The sequence below is a fragment of the Canis lupus genome, chromosome 8 (assembly GCF_003254725.2).
Source record: "Canis lupus dingo isolate Sandy chromosome 8, ASM325472v2, whole genome shotgun sequence".
In the NCBI taxonomy this organism is placed as follows: domain Eukaryota; kingdom Metazoa; phylum Chordata; class Mammalia; order Carnivora; family Canidae; genus Canis; species Canis lupus.
Window position 1 is genome coordinate 28,173,754 of NC_064250.1, and position 13,973 is coordinate 28,187,726.

Here is a 13,973-nt window from a genome sequence, read left to right on the forward strand (position 1 = left end):
CAGGACCCTGGGATCACGACTTGAGCCAAAGGCAGACCACTGAGCCATCCAGGAGACTCGGGTGCTGGAGTTACACTCTGAAGATCTGGTTATGAAGTCATTTGCTTCTGCCCCAGGGCAATTGATTTAATGCTGTACATACAGATTAGGGTGGCTGGCTCTCTCCTCACAGTTTCCTCACTGGCTCGGTCTATCCCTGTTTTCTTTGTTTGTTTGAATAATACTGGCCACAGGGGTGGGGACTTGACCCAAGCTGGGAAACCACAGTATTTCATCACCAGACTGCAGGAGTGGGTTCAAAGGGTGGACATGTGACCCAACAGGGGCCAGTAGGTTCTTCCCCTAGAATATGCAAACTCAAGTTGGGGATGAGGTCCCATCCTTTCTCATCTCAAGGCAGTAAGAGTCACATAAGGCCATATTTCAGTCTGCTGAGAGAATGAAGTCTGATGCCCAGAAGGGAAGCAAAAGAGAGAGAAAGGGAAAGGAGAGAGAGCTTACTAACAATGAGAGAACATGAATTCAGTGGATGAGAGTCAATACATTTCCATTGCCATTTTTTTACTTAAGCTAATTTAAGTTGCTACAAAGAGTTCTGAATGATATCTCCAGGTCTGTTTTCTCATCCATAAAATGGGGATGATAATATTTGCCCTGACTATATCACAACTGCTGTAAAGATCAGTTGAGATAATGAATTGGAAAACATTCTGTAAATTGTAAAATGCTGTACAAATACAAAGTGGTATTATTCATTGATAAGTTGCATTGACTTAGGAAAAATCAAATGCATGAATTTACCACTCATTTGGAAAATAAGAAGTGAGAACTTTGTAAGAGCCATCTGGTGTTATGCAAAATAAAATGGAAGCTGCCAGCGTCCTCCAGATTTTTTTTATATCCTTTTCAAATACTTTTTAAGTTCTTATAGATGTTCATAATGAATACAAGGATAAAGCTTACCTTGCTGGCTCAAGTTTAATTCAATGAGTTCTCTTTTCGATCTGTGGCTGTAATCTATGGCAAACATGCACAGTTAAACCAAACAAAAATAAAGTATCATATTAATATTTCAACATTTTAGCTTTTTTACTTAAAAGAGCTTTGCAGATTTGTGCTACATGACATTTTGCCTTTATTAGAGAAAAATCATCAAAGAAAATCAGCCTTAAAATAATTATTCTAGTTATAGAATTTTCTTCGTTTGGGAATAATATAGTTGGGTTAATTCTAGAGATGGGAGGTTAGTTTTGGGCTTAGATAGGATCAATATCCATCTTTTTCCTTATCCATTTTTTCCTTATATCAAAGATATAAGCTCTCAGTAATCAAAATCTGTTTGAGATTATAATTTATGTCTGACACAGGAAGCATCACTTCACTTTTATAGCTTTTTTTTTTTTTTACTATATATGATAATACCTCTCAATGAAGGAAAACAGATGGTACCTCTGAAATCTGTCTTTCTTAGATTTGCCATTTAGGCAGTTTTTATTGTAGCAAACATCTCTTCATATTGATCGTTAGACTCCCCCAAAAATAGTTTAATGTCTCAATCTAAGCAATATATGCAGAAATGTTGAAGGTACCATAGAAATATGATTTGTAAGCATGAAGAAGGATGATATAGCAACCTGAAAATGTTTTACATATCTCACATTTTAAAATCTGAGGATTGCATCCACCACCTTGATCATAAATCTTGTGAATATGTCTTTGTGTTACATGATCGCCAATGCAATGAGTTTGAGCCAGTGCTGTTTTGAGCTCTCCATTCCACACCTCACCTAGCCATTGTTTATCTTTGCCTGGGTTTGACATTAACCCCACAAATGTCAGCATTTTCATATAAATCAAGGAGTTGGAATAAGTTAATTTTCTGAATAAGGCATACTCTTAGCCCTCAGAAATGTCCTCTGTACTGGAAACAGTTGGCATCCTCAAGTCAGTTAATTTTAGGAGAGCTTAATAAAGAGAATATTTACAAGGATGTGGGCAGAGTTTAGGGAAAGTGCACTTCTACAGAGCTCCTTTCCTATCTATAGGCTTGAAGGGATGAGGACTAGGAGGAGAGCCCTCCTGAGTGGTGCTTTAGCCCCCAGGAAAGGGGTGGAGCCAGATTATAACATCCCTGGAGGCAGAGATCCCTAGAAACCTATACATTGAAATGATTCTTTTTCCCTCTGAGCTGCTTGTGCTAGCCATTGGCCAAACCTGACTGAAGACAAAGAGCAAGGAATTCTGCTGCTGAGTCCATATGGTTTAGTTTCCTGGGGCGTAGAGCTTGGTGGAATGGGATGGAGAATGGTTCCAAAGGGGCTAATGGAAGATATCTAGCATAGAGAGCCTTCCTCATGAAAGTCTTGCATGGAAGAAATGGCATTTCTTCCTCGCCCAAATTCAGCTATCTTACAAAAACAAATGTTTTGACCAACTTGCATTTTTTTCATTAATTTTGCTTAACCCAGGTTATAGCCCATGTTCAAATGGGCCCAAGCATGATGATAGCATTTGGACAAAATTTAGCTGTGTATGTGGTAAGATGATCTGGAGGCCATACAGAGGTGAGGAAGCTACCCTCATGCTTGTCCCATATAGAGAGGGGATGGCATCTTCAACCTAAAGCTCAAGTTTAGTGGTAGGCATGGCCAAAGGTAGATAGACATTTCAGAGCAATTTGAAGTAGTCCACGTTCTTGGATCTCTCATATTCAAAAGAGGGACCTATTGTCTGATGAAGTACAATGCTCAGCTAGTGAGCTGAATGGCTAGTTTTGTTTTGTTCAGCTTGCTTTTAATCTCAGTTGAATTATTTTCACTTCTTTGATCCAGGGACCAGGATTACTTGCCTTGATCTAATCCAGATTAACTCTTCTGATCCACTGAAAATGAATAAATCAACTGACTCAGACTAATCCCCATAATTGGAGAGGTATTTGTGGGAGCATACCATGATAGGCAAAAAGAAAACAAATTTGGAATACCACTGTAAAGCATAAACCTTTTCTGTGGGCCAGAAAATTCTCTGATTCAGGAAATGCTGGGACACAGGGATTCCAGGAAAAAAAAAAAAAAAAAAAAGCTGGGTCTGTAAGAGGAACAGTGAGCAGAAGTGTGGTATAGAGAAAAGAACATGGGTTTTGGGGTTAAGAATAAGAGATCTCTCAGTTCAGTACTGACAGTGGCCACCTTGGCAAATTATTGAACTCTCTCAATCTTAAGTTTCATTGTGTATAAAATGAGAATAATTTCACTTGTTACAGAATTATTTAAAACAAAGGCAGTGTTTTTCACATGGTAATCAGTCAAATACTTTTTTTGGGAGGTACACTCACTTTTTAAAAAAAGTTTCTTAACAGCTTTATTGAGATATAATTGACATATGGTAAATGATACATATTTAAAGTTGATGAGTTTTGACTGGATACACCCATGAAACCATCACCACAATCAAGATAATGAACATTTCCATCTCTGAGTTTCCTCAAGCCTAGTAACTGTCTTTCCTTCCCATCCCCATATTTAGGCAGTCACTGATCTGCCTTCTGTCACTCTAGAAGAGTTTGCATTTTCTAGCATTTTACATAAATGCAATCATATTATGTATTTTTTTCTGACTTTTACTTAGCATAATTACAGGAGACACATCCATATTGTAAGGATCAGTAGTTTGTTTCTATTATTATAGAGTAGTATTCTATTGGATTGGTATACTGCAGTTTGCTCACTCGTTAGAGGATATTACTCAATTATGTTTTATTTCCTTCTCCCTTCTTCTTTCTTCATTAACAGTGTAAGAAAAACTTCTCACATCTTCCATGTTACCACAGTTGACATTTCCATTAATATCCTCTGGGGGTAGTGTGGCTTACAATTGGGTAGAAAAGCAGATGTAACAGTAATTGTGTTCATTAAGCCCTGGCTTAGGTTGATTCTGACCTGAAGCTCAGTTCTTTCTGCTTCTTTGGCTTTCTTTTGCTCTTTAACAGAAATAAGCAACCTGGAGGATACAGATGTCCTCAACTGATCTCTGGATGAAATTATGATACATCTATACAATGGAATATTATTTGCATAAAAAAAGAATGAATACAGATTCGTGCTTACAATATGGGTAAACCTTGAAAACATTATGCTAAGTAAAAGAAGCCAGACACAACAGGCCCCATGTTATAGGGTTCCATTTACTGAAATGTCCAGAATAGTCAAATCAATAGAGATAAAAGGTAGATTAGTGGTTGCAGGAGCTGGGGTGGTGGAGGGGAAAATGCAGAGTGACTGCTGATGGGTACGGGTTTTTTTGGGAAGGTGATAAAAATGTTCTGGCATGATACTAGTGATAGATGCGTAACTGTGAATATTCTAAAAGTTACTGCACCATACACTTCCAAAGAGTAAATTTTATAGTATGTGTGTTATATTTCAATAAAGCTGTTATTTTAAAAAGCAATCTGTAAAACTGGGGAAAAAAAGTTCAACAGCAGCAACTGATTTACTTTCCCTTTTTTTAATTTGCTAAAGGAGAACTTAAAGCTATTTTCCTTATTGATCGTGCTGCACCTGCATTTCCAGGTTTTGAGCACAGCATGGAAATTTCTAGCATTAGGAAGTAAAAAATGTCACGTCTGTAAGTAAGTCGTATTTTGGAGGTAATTCAGTATCATATTGTTTTGGTTTACTTGAGATGATAAAGGGCCTATAGCGACACTTTTTTTTTTTTTTGTCTTTTCCTTTCCTTTTAAAAATAACATGTATTCAGTTTGTCTAATCACCCTTTCCTCTGGCCTCAGTTAACTAGATGGAGGATATCCTGTCAGTAAAGCATCTTAGCTAAATCAGAGTATTTACCAAACTCCTAATAACAGTAGATAGAACAGAGTGAGTAAAGTAGGAGTCCAAATATTCAAAATAATCCTTGGAAAGGAAAAGAAGCCAGAAGCTCAGAGTTAGTAGTGATTCAGTCAGAGGTATAACCTTGATTTCAAGCAGCTGTAGAGGATGGGAATCGAGACAGATTTCCTTCCTTTCTAATTGCCTTCCTTCACCTGGTAAAACACCTCCTTATTTAGAATACGCTTAGCTGCCCCCTGCTGTGATTCAGGACTAACATTGTAATGTCTGGAAATAGAGCTCCATGTGGTCTATTCCCAATAAATCAGGGTTTCCTGGGTACTTGCAATTTGTACTCAATAAAATTCACCCCCCCCCCCTCCTATTAGCAATCTTAATAGCCATGGTTTGAGTTTTGGTGTCATTTAGTTTAAATCATAATGTGAATGAAAGGTATTAAGCCAAGGTGAAAATAAAACCCATGGAACTCTACTCAGGAATGCTACCTTTGTTTTTTGCTGTAACTTACCAAATGAAGTCTTCCCAAGGTGACATGGTGTTTATCTTGGATTTTTCTGTGATATTCTGTCCAGCTTCTGGTGTACTACAAAAAATTGCATAAGAGAAATTCTGTTTTTACCTTGGCCCTGGAAGAAAATAGCCCCCCAGGGATGTCCATTCATTTATGCGGTATATCCATCCATTCTAGAAATATATATAGGGATATATTATATCCATCCATTCTAGATATAGATACCGATATATTGTAACTATTCATTCTACAAATAATCCATTTATGTATTAAGCATCTATAATGCAAAATATGCCTGTAAGATTTTTAAGTGACTTCTCCAGTAACTGGACAAACTTTGTAGGCATAAGCAGACATTGACCTAGATTCTTTGTGTGTGCGTACACATGTCCATGAATGAGACATACCATACTATAAGAATACATGCATGTACACACACACTCACACTAAAGACTACTAATAGGGGCAGCCCGGGTGGCTTAGCGGTCTAGCGCTGCCTTCAGCCCAGGGCCTGATCCTGGAGACCTGAGATCGAGTCCCACGTCAGGCACCCTGCATGGAGCCTGCTTCTCCCTCTGCCTGTGTCTCTGCCTCTCTCTCTCTACTCTCTGTGTCTCTCATGAATAAATAAATAAAATCTTTAAAAAAAAGACTACTAATAAAACAAGCACATATACATGTCCCCATATTTTCCCCCACTAGCTTTATTGATAAGAATCACTTTTAAAGACTCCTGTTTTCTTATTGTTGACCCTTTTCTCCTTTCTCCCCATTCCTAGAAAGCTGTAATCTGGACTTTTGATTTGTCATTCTCCTACTCTTTTTTTGTTTGTTTGTTTAATTGTTTAGTGTTGTCTGTTTCTGAAATGGAATCATGCCTTTTCTCTCATTTGGGATTTACTCAATATTATGTGTTGAGATGCATGCAAATAGATATGTGTAGTTACAGTTCACTTATTTTCACCTCTATCTAGTATTAATTAGTATATCAATATTATTCTTCCACTGTATGACATATACTACACATTATACATTCTATCCATTTCGGTTGCTTCCAGCTTCTTGCTCTCATGAAACTGCTGTACTGTACACTCTGTACATATGTCCTGGTTGTTTTTGTCCAGGAGTTTTCTAGGACATGAGCTTTGGAGTTCAGTTCCCAGGTCATAGAATATGCAACATTCAACTTTATTAGGTAATGCCATACTGTTTTAAAATGGGTACATCAATTTATTCTTCAATAGTAGTGGAAAAGTGTTTTTGTTGCTCCCCTTGTCAATTCTTAATGTTTTCTGATTTTTTGTTTTTACTACTCTTGTTGCAAATGTATTCTGAAATTCTTTTTTTTTTTTTTTTTAAGTAGCAAAGAATTGGCTGAGGTTTTCATTTTGAACTAGCTTGGTGAAAGAGACAAGGAAATAAATAGTTATTTGTTTGCTACATTTGACAGCGTTAAAGAGATCACTGCTATGGGGCACCTGGGTGGCTCAGTTTGAGCATCTGCCTTTGGCTCAGGTCATGATCCCAGGGTCTGGGCATCAAGCCCACGTAGGGTGCCTGGCTCATGCTCTCACTTTCTCTCTCTCTCTCTCAAGAAAATTAAAGACCATTACTGTAGATTTTTCCCCTAGATATAGGTGTTCCAGTAATATCCAGCCTGAGCATCTTCTTTGCTATTTTTTCTTTAAATTTTTTCTTTATTAGCTATCTTTAATTTGCAAGTTTGACAGGTAGAATGGTGCAAAGGTAGAATGGTAAAAGGCTGTTTATTTACTCTTTCCTTCCTTATCTTCTCCATTCTGCAGATAATCAGGGTCAGTGCCCTGGCTGTTATCATTTCACATTTTTTTTCATGCTCAGGCATATATAATAAATGTATGTTAGGCTGTGACTTATGAAATTGCCATTTTATTAGGTCAAAGCAGTTGAATATCAGCGATTTTGTATGGCTCAATCACACACACATATCAGCAGTTTCCTATAGTTAAATAACACACACGTGCGTATTGTGCTTTTGAAGATTTTCCAATATAATTATTACCATTAACTATGTTTTACATGATAAATGTCACAGGCATTCACCTAGCTCATTGGTATGGATCTGACTCACTCATGTTAATGAGTGCATAGCGTTCACGGCACTGTCACCCATGGAGAGAAATTAACATTGTTTCCCTTGGTTGTAGTCGTATTTCCCTTAACTAGTATGTCTTTATTCACCAAGTGCTTCATTCTTGTTGAGTCCCAAGGTGGAAGTAGGGCATGGGGTGGGGTGTTGTTAAGTCAAAGAGCACATATATCTCAAATTTTAAAGTATGCTACCAGATTTCTTTCCAAAAGAGTCATACCAGTTCAGGTTCCCACTAGCAAGTACGAAACTGCTTGTTTTCTATATTCTGGTGATCACTGGGTATTATTACTCTACTGGGTGAAGAATGGTATTCTATTTTAATTGATATCCCTTGAATTTTGGTGAGGTTAAGCATATTTTCATATGCTTTTGTTGCTCTTTTGCATTTCTTCTCTGAATTTTCATTTCTTTTGCCCATGTTTCCATAAAGTTATTTGACTCCTCAAAAAAAAAAAAAAAGTTATTTGACTCCTCAATTTGTAGGGGGCTTTTAGCTTATTAGTTATAGTAATACTTTGCTCTATGTGTTACAGTTACTTATTTCCTGGTCTTTCATTTGCCTTTTTGTTTATAGTCTCTTTTGCCATACCAAAAAATATTTTTTATATTTAGTGTATCTTTTTCTTTATGGTTTCTTACCTTGCTTAGGAAGGTTTCCTTTATCTAAGATAATATAAATATTCTCCTAACTCTTCTTCTGATACTTTTATTGATATATATATCAATACATATTAATAATATATATTTTATATAATAATATATATTATATATAATATATAATTATATATTATATTGATATATATATAATCTGTCTGGAATATATTTTACATATGGTATCAGGAATATAACTTTATGTTCTTTTAAATGCACATCCAGTCTGATGAGACCATTTATTTTTAAAAACCCTCTTTTCTCTACTGAATTTCAACACTACCATAATTCTTTACTGTTTCATATATTTCTGTACGTTGCATTATGGTTCCAGAGTCAATCTTCTATTCCTGTGTCAATATGACACTCTCTTGATTCCAGTAGTTTTGTTTTAGGTTGTAATATATAGAAAAGCACCAAGTCCCATTTCACTCTTCTTTTTCAATATTTTTTGGTGTTACTTGGCTTTTTTCCTCCTTTTTTCCCCATATAGACTTTAAGTTCATTTAGTTACAGTCTAAAAAGAGGTTAGCAACCATTGATTAAAACTGCAATAAAATCCTATACTAATTTGGAAGGGATAAACTTTTTTTATATTCTTTTTTTTTCCAGCCAGGAAACATGTTTCTCTGTTCCAAACTTGTTTTATATCTTTCAAAAATATTTTATAATGGTTTTCAAATAGATACTGAGCTTTTTTTAAAAAAATGTGTTCTTTGGTGTATAAGTGATTTTGTTTCTTTTAGAACTGGTAATTTGGTTAAATGGCTAGATGTAAGATAAATATAAAAATACATAGCTTTTCTTCTCTTAGTGCTAAAACTTGTTCTTAGACTAAAATTCAGAGAAGTCCCTAGTTCCAGTCCCCAGGGATAGACGTGATAAATTGATTTAAAGAATATTAAAGAGGAGCTTTGTGCTACTTGATATCATTCCAACTTGGCTACAGTGGGACAACCCTCTTGCAGATGAAAGCAGCACTCTGAACTTTGTGTGGTTAAGCATGTTGTTTCTTCATTTGGTTCAGGATTATCCAAGACATTCTTAAAAGTAAGATTTTTTTAAGAGATTGTATTTATTATTTATTCATGAGAGAGACAGTGAGAGAGGCAGACACATAGGCAGAGGGAGAAGCAGGCTCCCTATTGGGAGCTTGTTGAGAGACTCGATCCCAGGACCCGGGGATCACACCCTGAGCCAAAGGCATATGCTCAACCACTGCGCCACCCAGACATCCCCTTAAAAGTAAGATCTTAAGAGAGGAAACTAATTATTTACATTTCAATTTTCTTTGAAACATAACTTTGTTGAACAAAGGCTCATAAAGACAAAATCTTAAGGTATAAAGTAGATGAGGAATATTACTTTTTGGAAGAATTTTATCATCAGTTTTAAAAAATGACTACAGTACTCTTGTATTTACTTTTAAAGAGTAGAATTTACAAGTAGAAATTTTTTACCTCTTAGAAACCAATGGCTTAGGTAGCAGTATAAACAGCCTTCATGGTAAATCTATTAGAATGCCAATGAAAATGTCTCAAAAATATTCAAAAAAAAAATAACCTCAGAGTTATCAGTAAAAAAAAAATTAAAAACAATTGAAAAAGAATTTTCAAAATAACCCAACTAATTTTTAAATGTTGGAAGGCCAAAGAACAAAATTATAAAAGAACAGAAAAAAATATAAACTTTAAAATTGATATAGAATGACCGAAAAGTCTCAGTGTAGGAATTCAAGAAATGACTTACGTATACTCTAAATAATAAAGAGGATAGAAAGCCATGAAACAAAGGCCATGTAATAAAAACTGCAATATCACAAGAACATTTCTAGAAGTAATAAAGAGTTTACATAGAGAACTTCCAAATACTTAATTAGGGAAGTATGCTTATTAACTATAGATTCAAATCCGACATTAGATGGCTTACATAAGTATGTATAAATAATGGCAGACCACAATGACTCATTTCTAGAATTGAGCAGTGTTTTAACTTAAAAATAATAGAGTGAGTACTTAAGCTAATAGAAGAAATATGTTTTACAGAATCAATAGTTGAAGGTAGGAAGTGTTTCCAGAACTGATCAAAGGCTTAGCCTATACATGGATGTTAACATCTAGAGAAAAATATCAAGAAATTACTTTTATAACATTTTCAAACTTCAGTGAGGAAGAAATCCTAAAACATCTGGAAGAAGGGCCAGATAATATTCAAAATACTGGTTTCAGATGCAGCTGCAATTGAGACCATAAACTCCCCAGGGAATTGAAACATCTGCAGTTCCCTTAATGGAAAAAATTATCCAGGCAAGATGTCATTCATTTGGGAAAGCTAAAGAAAGATTTTCACATATCCCACCCCCCTAAATAGTCACTGACCTTACACTTTGGGTCCCAAGCAGGGATTTCTTCATATTGTGGCTGCCTTATTAACTCTCAGTATGACAGACTAAAAACCCTTAGTAGGAAGGATTAATGCCTCTGACTGCAGAATAAGGCTCATTGCAGAATAAGACTGTGAAATTTGAAGGATACTAATATTTAGAGAGCATCTGCTATGTATCAGGTTCTTTACAGTACATCATCTCGTTTAATCTTCATACCCCTGGTAGAATGATCTCCTTGTTCCAGATGAGAAAATGGTCTCAGGCTACATACCTTGCTTTGTTAAGTAATAGTCAGAATTTGAATACATGTCTTTCTGACCTCCAAGAAAAGTAGAAGTTTCAGAATAACAGAACACAGACTGAAATAAGATGGAGAAGGGCTGCAGCCCATAGCTCAAATGTTCTTTTCTACTCATTAAAAGAAGCCTAAGAATTCTGGGTTTTATTATGGCTATAACCAGAAATCAACAGAAAAATGAATTTGATGATTGTCATGATTGGGTACATGTGTGTTGGTGTACAAATCTGATTTACGTAGAAGTAGTTTTATTCAATGCTTTCTTCCGAAGATATTTCAAAAGAGATGAGAGTATTTATACAGTGTTTAATTAATTCCAGTGGCATATATTAAGCAAAAATAAGAGGAAATAATGATAGATGATGGTCCAAATATAACAATTATAACATATAAATTAATTATCCCATGTGAAAAAGATGCACTTACAACAAAGGTCATATATTAAAATATAAGGTAGAAATATGATACATTAATTAAATAATAGGGAAACTGAGAATAGTGATATCTGAGGACTAATATCACAACAAAATGACTAAAGGGGAAAAGGAACAAGCAAATAATGTTGGCATGCACAAATGGTGGTATTAAGTTGGGGGTCTGCTTTGGGTGGCATCGTTCCAGGAGTGAAGGTTAACTTATCGTGGGGTATATTCCAAGAGCCCTGAGAACCAAGGAACAACTTTGGCCTCTTGATATTTAGGAATGAATATTGTATGCCTCCTGGTTTACTAATACAGAGTAGAGTTAGACAGTCAGGCTTTATCTGGACTGAGATAAATCATTAATTCCCTTACAGTTAGGAAACATATGAGTTTCCTTGGTTTAATCATCTTATAGAGAAAGACACTTCCTAAGGTCAGCCAGCTGTAAAAGAGATTGCTCCTATGGCTAAGGAGAATGGACTAGATTCAAAGGCAAGGTTGCCGCATTGCACAGCTCCATGGAGAACAACTCTGATGTGAAAATGGTGATATTAGAATTAAGTGATGTAAGATGAGCAGATTATACAGTTGCAACCAAGTTTCTGGTCAAATCTACACTCTAACAGTAACTTCAAGGAGAGATAGTTTGGGAAGGTTGATTTAAAAAGATCTTAGGTAGGGAAATTAATGATCAACTTTGCTTCCTAGGGATATAAGTCTATCTGTCATGTCGTCTGTCTTTCCCTGAGTAGACTACCAGATAGTTTGGGATCCCTTCTCACCTGGTTCTGAGACAACAGGGAACTCCTCCTTTGGTAAAAAGGTAGTTGGAAGAGAACATGGCCATGTAGACAGAGCATGTTATTGGCCTCACCATGTTTGAGGCCAGAGTCCCATAAGGTTATAGCAGCTGCATGTCCCACAATGTGTTGAAGGAATAGTGTAAAGGAAGGTCATGGGAAACATCTGCATAATAGCAACATTCTTTTCAAGTTCCACTTTGAAATGAAGCTCTTAGGAGGCAGGCCAGTATGAAAGGGGCTCTATCAGCAGAGAGACCCTCTGACTGTGGATTTAACACTTTTCAGCTCTTCTCTACAAGGTTACTGCTCTCTGGGTATTGTTTTACATTTATCCTATTTTCCATCCATGGCTTGGGCTTCTCCAGAAAATTGTCTCTGTCCTGTGGTTACATATGTTAGAGACCACAGATTTTAGTTTTCAGATCTCATATTCTGAAAATTTTGGAATGGTGTAATTCCAACCATTTCCCCCAAGCTGCCTTTGAAGCTAATATTATTGCTTACAAATGATTGTGAAATATTTAAATTATACAGGAAAGGACAGAGAATTTTTTTTTTCTTAGTGGTTGTTTTGAATGACTTGCATAGTGAATTTCAAGGGGAGAAATAGCTCCTGCATTTAGGTTTTGCTGGGTCTCCCATTGTAGATATATGAAGTAGGCATAGATATATAGAAAGAAACACCACAGACTTGGCCAGAAGAAAAGGTTGCCTTCATAGTTTTCCCTTCCTCCCTTATCCCCACTTAATAAAAGTGACAAAAAATGCAATAAAGGAACATGAAACAAAGCTAAAAAGATCACTCATTAAAAAAAAAAAAGAAAAGAAAATTGTCAAAATAATAGTGCCAGCAAAAGCCCAATGGAACAAACAAAATAGCCACAGAAGACAAAGGAAAGTTCTTCGTCTGAATTAAAAATAACTAAAAATGGTAGGATATGCATTGAATATAAATGTGGGTTTCACTGCAGAGCCCGTCAGCTCTGTAACTGTGCAGACCCTGAGATCTGAGTTAGGGGTGCCTTTGCTACCTTACGGAGCAACTCCCCAGACAAGTGCTACCAAGTCACTGTCCCTGCCTTCTTAGACAGTACATTATAGTACCTGAACATTGTCAGTCCTGCCTTCAAGATTTCTGCCCCTAAACCATAAAGATTTGATGGAAATAAAATAGGTAGGGTGGTCCAGACCAGTATTTAATTAAAGACCTAAGGTTTGGATATATTTTTCCTTCAGCATCAGTGAAAGATGGTGAAGAAATGGAAGGAAGGCTGTTTGTGGTAAAATCTCCATCTCTGATAGTGCTCTGTTAGATTCCTAGAAACCTATCTCTATTCTGGAATTGAAAAGTCAAGAACTTGTGCCCCAGCTTGTTTGAGACTCTCCCCTGTCTCTGCAGCATACCTCTGGTTCTGACACCTTTGCTGACAAATAAGAGTTTGCTTCTGTGCTCTTTGGGGAACTCAGTGTTTTTTCCTTGTCCCAGACCATCTCTGTCCATCCGCTCCTGCCTGGCCTTGCCTCTGCCAAGATCCAACCATTCTTGAGTGGAGCCCACAGACTCTGAATGAGCTCCTTCCCTGGGGCTCCGGCCATCCCCAGCCCAGATCTTAGTTGGAACTGAAGCAAGAATGGTACCAACAATAAGGCAGAATTGTGATTTACATCAAAAGTAAGGGTAGAAAAAAGAAAATAAACATCTTGGGTTTTTTTGAGGTTTTGTCTTTTGAAATTGTGGTAAAATACCCATAACATAAAATTGACCATTTTAAAGTATACAGTTCAGTGGTATTAAGCACATTCTCATCTTGCTACCATCACCACTATCCATCTCCAAAACTCTTTTAATCCTGCAAAACTGAAACTCTGTACCTATTAAACAACAATGCCTCATTCCTCCCTCTCCCCAGTCCCTGGCAAT

At 36.4% G+C, this 13,973-nt stretch overlaps 1 protein-coding gene across 3 annotated transcripts in view; it reads left to right on the plus strand.

Moving 5' to 3' along the window:
* Window positions 1-13,973, plus strand: part of GNG2 (G protein subunit gamma 2) — a 113,552-nt gene that overhangs the window by 24,703 nt on the left and 74,876 nt on the right. The gene's annotated exons all lie outside the window — the stretch shown is intronic.